This window comes from Urocitellus parryii, chromosome 11 (assembly GCF_045843805.1).
Source record: "Urocitellus parryii isolate mUroPar1 chromosome 11, mUroPar1.hap1, whole genome shotgun sequence".
NCBI lineage: Eukaryota > Metazoa > Chordata > Mammalia > Rodentia > Sciuridae > Urocitellus > Urocitellus parryii.
In genome coordinates this window covers 100,438,467-100,446,568 of record NC_135541.1, presented here as the reverse complement: position 1 = coordinate 100,446,568, position 8,102 = coordinate 100,438,467, and positions in this window count along the sequence as shown.

Below are 8,102 nucleotides of genomic sequence, written 5' to 3'. Positions count from 1 at the left end.
GTGAAGTGGGGAGGTAGAGGAAGCTTTGGTGGACCTGGAAGCCTGTGGACTTTCGCTCGGTACATGGAGAGTTCTAAATGGAGCAGGTGGCTGGTTTTCTTTGAGTCTACCCTGGTCTGTCTTTCCTGCTGTTTGCAATTCCTTTTTCCACTGAGATCCTGTATGCCCCCTGGACACCCTTCTCCTAGGGAAGGGTTTGTGGATTCAAGTTCCTGGGTATGAAGGCAGGAATCTAGCCAGAAAGAACTGGAGATTCCTGACCACTGGTCCCTGCATCCCTAGAGCACCTACCAGTCCTTGGGGCTGTTGTGGCAGCTTAGCTCTCAGCTGCAGTCATCTTCCTTGGTCTCCTCAAAAGCAGGTGCTTGACCAGAGAAAAATGTAATTGATGCTTCTCCTCCAGGGGCAAAATATTCCTTCATCTTCATCTGAGATGTGGACAACCCCTTCTGTGTTGGCCTGCATGGTGAGTATGTGGGGGGGGGCACAGGCTATGGGGACAGGAGTAGCAAGAATAGGAATGAGGAGTGGAAACAACAAGGCTGGCAATGAGGACCAGGAGGAGGAGAGGAATGGGGACACAGTGTGTGGAGAAATTTGAAGTCTCCGTGTTCTATTCTCAGTTCCAGAATGGCACCCAGAATCTCTGGAACTCGGCTGTTTATTGATTGGTTCTCAACAGCTGTTCTTTGGACTGTGCTGTTTCAGCTGACTGACTTTCAGAAGTGAGGGGCAAGCAGTGACTGACGGGTATGGAGAAGTGTACTAACTGCATCAAGTGACCACAGTAGACAAGGTGGACTCAACCTAGCATATCCATATCCCAGTATCTGGAGCTTGTGAATATGTTACTTTACATAGCAAAAAAGAATACTTGTGATCTAGTTAAGGATGTTCAGATAAGGAGATGGATGATCCTAGAGAGTCCACAATTGTCTATGTAAGTGAAAAAGTCATCGATGTAAAACAATTCTGTGTGGGGACAAGTGCATGGAGTACTGCATACATGGCATATGTTAAGGGCATCTGAGTGGCAAACCGCTTACCCCTAGGCATAGCCCTGGGCGTGAGGCCACACTTTGCAGTCCCTGTGCTTGCTCCTTGATTGGTCACTGCAAGGACAGTTGGCCAGAAATTGCATTGGTGGCTGTTTGTAATCTGCTTAGCTACTGCCTGAGTATATATATGTGGTAACTGCGCAATAAAATCAGACCTGCTTCCTGCTTGGTCTCCAGAGGTCTTAATTAGCAACTCCGAAGCCACACTGGTCTCTACCCTATTCTGTAGACCTCCTCGCTAGACAAGAGAGAGCCCACACAATTCTGCTTTAAAGGAAATGGGAAAATAATTGATTCTGGGTCAAATATTCTGACCATGATTTACGATCATGGATTTGTGTTACCTACCCTGAATATTGATTTTGACATTTGGGCAAATTGTGACATATGCAGTTGAGGGGAAAAATAAAGAATGTCCACGTGCTTCTGCCCCTTTCAATGCTTTATTCACTCAAATTACTCAATACAATTTCACTCTTATAGGTTCTTAATCAAGAAAATGACAATCCTTAATGCTAGGCACTGCAGTAGACATAATCCATTCACAGCAAACAATCCTAGATTTATTAATTCACAGCAAACAATTCTAGATTAATTCTAGGCACTGCAAACACATTTAATTATAACAGGCTAGTGACAGACATTCCCTCTGATTGCTAAGTTCAAAAGTCTCAAGCCTTAGGCCAGCAGATGCACACTTACTCAGACAGCGGTGACCAGGTTCGGAACCAAGGCAGGCTTTTCCTGGCATGGAGTGTGTGGGAACGACGGAAAAGCTCCGTAAACTCAACAAGCTGAAACAACCGTTTACCTGTTTACCTGTCTGAGATTTTATTAGGGGGACTACTGAAGCAAAACAAACCACAACTCAATGAAAACAGAAAAAGGAAACAAGATTAATCACTAAACACCAACAATTAACTTGCAAATAAAAGCTTTGCACTTGAACCAACTAAATATTTTGTCTTCTTGCATTAGCATCTTAATAGTTATCTCCCTGCTACCCATTATGTGGAGCCCTGATCTCTTGCCAACTGAGGTATTAACTGATGATTCAATGCTTCTGCAAATAACTATTTAAAATTTTAATGTAACCAACTTTATCTTTGAATCAAACAGCAAAAACCTCATCTTCCTATTTCTTATGTTAGCTAGCATCTTTTTTCCTGAATCTTCATTTTTGTTCTGTGAGGAAAAGAAACAAATGGCCCTGAAATACTACTAGTATGGACAAGGAAGGATATGCCCAGACAACCCACCATATGAGAAATAGCCCTGAATCTGCATACACACATGCACATTTTGTTCATGGAATATGATACAACTGTCATACACTGTTCTATAGCCTTTGTCTTGCAAGTTTCAGATTGTTATAACACTTGAACCTAGATTTCCTCCCCTTGGTGTATAATCAGGGAGAAAGGTTAAGATCCAACCAAACAAGCAGGGAAGATTCACCAACTTTGCATTTTTAAGTCAACAGATAACATCTTATGGTTATTCATGGGGCAAGTAATGACAATCTAGTACATTTATAAAATGTGTAATGATCAAAATCAGGGCTATTGCCATTTCCATCCCCTAATAAACTCAACAATTTTTTTAAATGCTAATTATTTTATTGACCACAAAATTATGTTATAATTAAAAACAGATATCTATGAAATTCCCATATATAAGAAAGTCAAATAATATCATCTTAAATTATACAAATCAAAGAAAAAAATCACAAAAGAAATTGGAAAATACTTCAAACTAAATGACAATGAAAGTAATGTATACTAAAATTTGAAGCCAAAATGGTACTGACAGGAAAATATATAACTTCATGTCGCTATCAGACAGTTTAAAACCAATAATCTTAATTTCCATCTTAAGAAACTAGAAAAAGACAAGCAAATTAAATGCAAAGTAAATAGGAAAATGAAATCATAAAGAGCAGGAATGAATCCAATAGAAAACAGATAAACTACAGAAAAAAAATCAAGTTTTGGAAAAGATTAATAAAACTGATAAATACCAAGCAAGACTAGTTGAGAAAAATGACAAAAATATGAATTATTTTTAGGTGATATCCATATTTTCTACCAACATTAAGATAATCAAAGACTTTAATGAACAACATTATGTCCAGAAATATAATAACTTAGGTGAAGTGGAAAAATCTCTTGAAAAACAGATTTCTCCAAAACTGACAAGAAAAAATAGATAGCAAGATTATCTATGAAAAATGCATTTATAATTTGATAATGTGATACAAATAAAATTTTAAATCCCAAGGATTTTACAGATTGAATTCTTTTATTTATTTAAGGAAAAACTGATACAAATATTTACAAATTATTTCAGAAAATAAAAGAAGGAAAAAAAACTCCCAACTCATTTCTTAGGTAGACATAACCCTGATACCAAAAGCAAATGGAACATATCTGGTACCAAAAGATCTGCTTACAACAAAAGAAATGCACAACTATTTCTCATAAACATATGTGCAAAAAAATCCTCTGCAAAAGCAAGCCAAATCCAGATATATATAACAGGAATAATACATCCTAACCAAGGGTAGTTTGGGAATTGTAAAGTTTGTTCCACATTTGAAAAATTAATGAATGTAATTGACTTCATTAACAGAACAAGGAGAATATACAAAAATTTCATTTCTTTTTAAAAAAGTATTTGACAAAATTGAAACTCATTCCTGATTTTTTTAAAAAAAATGGCAAACTAGGAATAGAAGGAAATTTTTCTCACATGACAAAATGTTTCTATGAAGAACAAACAACTGATACATTTAGTAGTGAAATGCTGAATGTTTCCCACCTAAATTCAGGAACAAGGCGAGGATATCTCTCCATGTTCACTTACTCTAATACTGGATATCTTAGTCCACAAAATAAGGAAAAATAAGGACAAGCTGAGAGGAACAAAGTGTGGAAATCAAATGTGAAAATACTTTAATTTGAAAAATAAAAAGGATGTAGAAAATCCTAAGAAATCTTCTTAAAATTGTTGGTATTAATTTGTGATTTTGACAGGTTCATAGGATTAAAGTTAATGAACAGACACCCAATAGTGTTGACAAAGGAAGAGACCCTGCACAGAGAAGAATTGGAAGACTTCAATGTTATCAAATAATTATTCTTTTCTTTACACCTGCTTCCAGTGTTGAAAACTTCTCCCCAATGCCAATGTTATACAAACACTTTCTTAAACTATCTTGAAATTAATATATTTTTTTTACATTTTGGGCTTACATTTAGAATTTTTTTTTTGAGCCTGATGAGTCAGTGCTCCAGCATTATTTCCTTCCAGATGGACACCTAATTGTGCCAGAAGAGATTATTTTTTTTAAAGTTATCATTTCCTCCACTGATTTGATATATCATTACATTATTTATTTATATTCCAATATCATCATATTTTTCAAGTTGATGCAATAGAATTGTTTTAGTCAACTCTTTTCACTGTGACCTACCTAGCTAGAACACCTTGGAGGAAGGAAAGTGCCTGTGCAGCTAAATATACATGGAATAATTTGTCATACATTCTTTGCTATCTGACTCCTTTTGCTCAGCACAATATTTCTCAGATTCTTTCGTGTTATTACTAGTATCAGTAGTTTATGTTTTTATTGCTGAGTGCTATTCCAATTCAAGGATTATGATAACTCATTTTATCCAGGCACTTGTTCATAGACATTTTGACTGCTTCCACGTAGGGACTGCTCTGAGCATAGCAGTTCTGAAGTTCATGGAAACATGTACTTTTCTAGTTTTGTGCTTTTATGTCTGGTGACAGCATTGATGGGTCACATGATAAGTGTATGCTCATCTTCATAAGCAGCTACCAAATTGTTTTTCAAAGTGATTGTAACATGTACACCTCTCAACAACAGAGGATGGAGCTGCGGTTGTTCTAAATCCTTGCCAACACTTGGCTTGGTCATTTGAATTTTAGACAGTGTGATGGATGTGAGTTGGTCTTCATTCTTGTTTTCATGCTGACTTATGCTCTTGATCTTCCCAGGTGCTCATTGATGTTTACATTCTCATCTTTGTGTAGTATCTGTTGAAATATTTGATCCTTCTTTAAGTTGCTTGTCTTACTATTGCCAAGTGGGAGATTTTATATGGCCATAAGTCTTGTCAGATACCTGAATACTGTTAATCTATAAAATATATTATTATTAATAATATTGTTAATATTATACGTGATTTGTCTTTTCATTTTATTTTTCTTGAATGGAATCTTTCAGACAGCAGAGGTTTAGGATTCCAATGATGTTTAATTTATCACTTTTTTACCTTATTAGTTTGTCCTTTTTGTGTCAAACATAAGAAATCATTGCAATATAAAAATATAAAAATTTAAGGTCAGGAAAAAAAATTTTTTTGTTTTCTTCTCCAAGGTTAAAGCAGCTTTTATGTTTAACTAGAAGGTCATTTAAAAATTGGTCTGATTAATATTCTCATAGATTTGAACAGTAATTACACTAATCCAATTAGAACAATCTGCTATGAAAAAGAAGTGATCAGATGTCAAATATGGTATTGAAACAAAAAGTTCAGGACTAGGGGTGTAGCTCAGCGGTAATGCACTTGCCTAGAATGCTCAAGGCCCTGGGTTTGATCCACAGTGGGATCAAAGCAAGCAAACAAAAAGTTTAACAGAAGTTCAGCATAGTCATAATACTAAGAACAGAAATATCTATTGAATACTTACTATGCTCTGTTCTCCGTGCTCGAAAAATGTTAATTCATTTTTTATTTCAGAGCAATCATTTTAGAAAGCTATTATTACCTGCATTTCACAGCTGACAAAAGTGAAGCGTGGAAATGGTCAATAACTTCCCTGGGTTGTTCAGCCAGCAGTAGTAAGAACTGAGCGGCAAGATGGACATGACTGAACAATGAATTAGCACACTGAGAGACCAAGCTGAAGCCTTTGTCTAAACAGAGCACAAGGGGTAACGGCTTCTATAACAATAATATAAAGAATTATAAAAGACAGACTAAGGTAAATGAGTCCCAATATGAGTTCTACAACAACAACAACAACAACAAAATAATGGACACAATGGAGGAGCACAGATAAGAAAAATTAACGTAAACATGAGAAAAATGTCCTGGCTTGTCTTCAGATACAAAGGACCTACAAAACCTTAAAGGAAAGTTTAAACCACACATACACACACACACACACACACACACACACACACACACACGCACACTAAAGCATATCCCAATGGAAATTTATCATTTTAAAGTGTTCCATAACAAAAGGGAAAGTGCAGATTCTACAGAAAATCACAGAGGAGTTCACAACAGAGTACATAATGAAGCCACGGGACTCAGGCTCACAGTAGGCCCAGGTCCAGCCCTCCACCAGCAGGCACCTGCCCAAGCCCAGCCTCCACCACAGGACCACCTGTGGTAGGTTGTAAATTGGGGTTCCTAATCCCCTCCTTAGGTGGTTTGATTACTTTGCTAGGGAAGCTCACAAAACTCGGGGAAAAATTTGTATTTATAAACTTATAAACAATAGGTCCATTAATAAGAGATATTACAGAGGAGACTGATGAGAACCCAGATGAAAGAGAGCACAGGTAAGGGAGAAGAGGTCCAGCACTTCCGTGCTCTCTCCAGGAATGCCTCCCTCCAGGAACCTCCCCAGGTTCAGTTACCTGGAGGTGCATTCAACCCATGCCTTTTGCTTTCTTATGTGTAAAACTGAAAATACTTTAGATGGAAGGATGTGGTGTGTCAATGTGTAGGTCAATCCTGACAAGCCTGGTCATGTTACTGTAAAGAAGAAAACTGTTCTGTGCTGGGGCAGAGTATCATGAGTCTTTGACAGCCTGTGGATTTCCAGATTTAGGCATGTGGGGAGTAGGGCTTCTTGTAGTAGACTTGATATGGAGTGGGTCTGAGTTGAAGTCAGAGCTTTAAATTATCAGTGGGCAGAGAAGGGCAACTGCCAAGGCATTTGCAATAAGAAAAAAAAAAACTGCCACCGTTCTATTGACTGTGTCCTCCTTTCCCTGGGGAGCAGGCATTACAGGAAGTGTCCACAGTGGGCCTGCAGGAGAGATGAGGGGACCTGTCCAAGAAAGAGCATGTGCCCTTCACTCTTTTATTGGTTTCTTTCTCTTGCTGTTGTCTGCAATCCTTGTATTTTTCAGGGTAAGGATAGGAAAATATTTCAATATGTAAAGATAAGAAAACCAAAAAAAAGACACCCGATGGTGAAAATTAAAAAAAGACATCCAAGGTGAAAGTAAAACCGAATCAAAAAGACATAAAAATAAAAAAGCTACCCGTATGTATTCTGTAACATCAGGTTCTATTCTAAACACTGTATTCTAAGGATAATTTCCTTTGCTCTTCTACTCAACCTCTTGATATTATCAGTGATTACTATTTTCTTTAGGCAAAAGATAGTGTAACCTACTTAGAAAATTTTAAAAACTATATAATAGCATTCTAAATAGACCAATTGAGATAGTCACTACAAAGAGTATCACTCTATAGTGACTCAAATAAAAGCAATTGTCCTTGAAGCAACCTTATTTTAGGTGGTACTGCTATAAATTGGTAATCCACCAAAGGTTTGATTGTGTGGTTGTCATTCTAATTCACTTTGGTGTCTCAATTCTTTTAAATATGATTTTCCCTTATATTTTCATTAGCAAGTAAATTTGCTTTTCCTTAGAATCTTGTCTTTCAATGTCAATTTTTAAAATCAGCTTGTCTTGTTCTAAAATGGAAGAGATCCTATTGATACTTCTATTGAAATTATAGTCTTTTATGGAGTTTTTTAGGCAGAACTGAGAATTTAAGATATTGAGTCTAAAAAAAATCTATTCAAGTCTCTTTGTGCATAACTCAGCATTTTAAATTATCCTTCCAATAGATCTTGCACAGTTTTCTTATATTTTTGTATAAGTATGTTGTTGTTGCTATTATGAATGGATTCATTCTTTCTTCACATCTTGTGGTGGTTCTTATATATGTAGCAGTAGTAATAATAATAGAAAAAAAATGT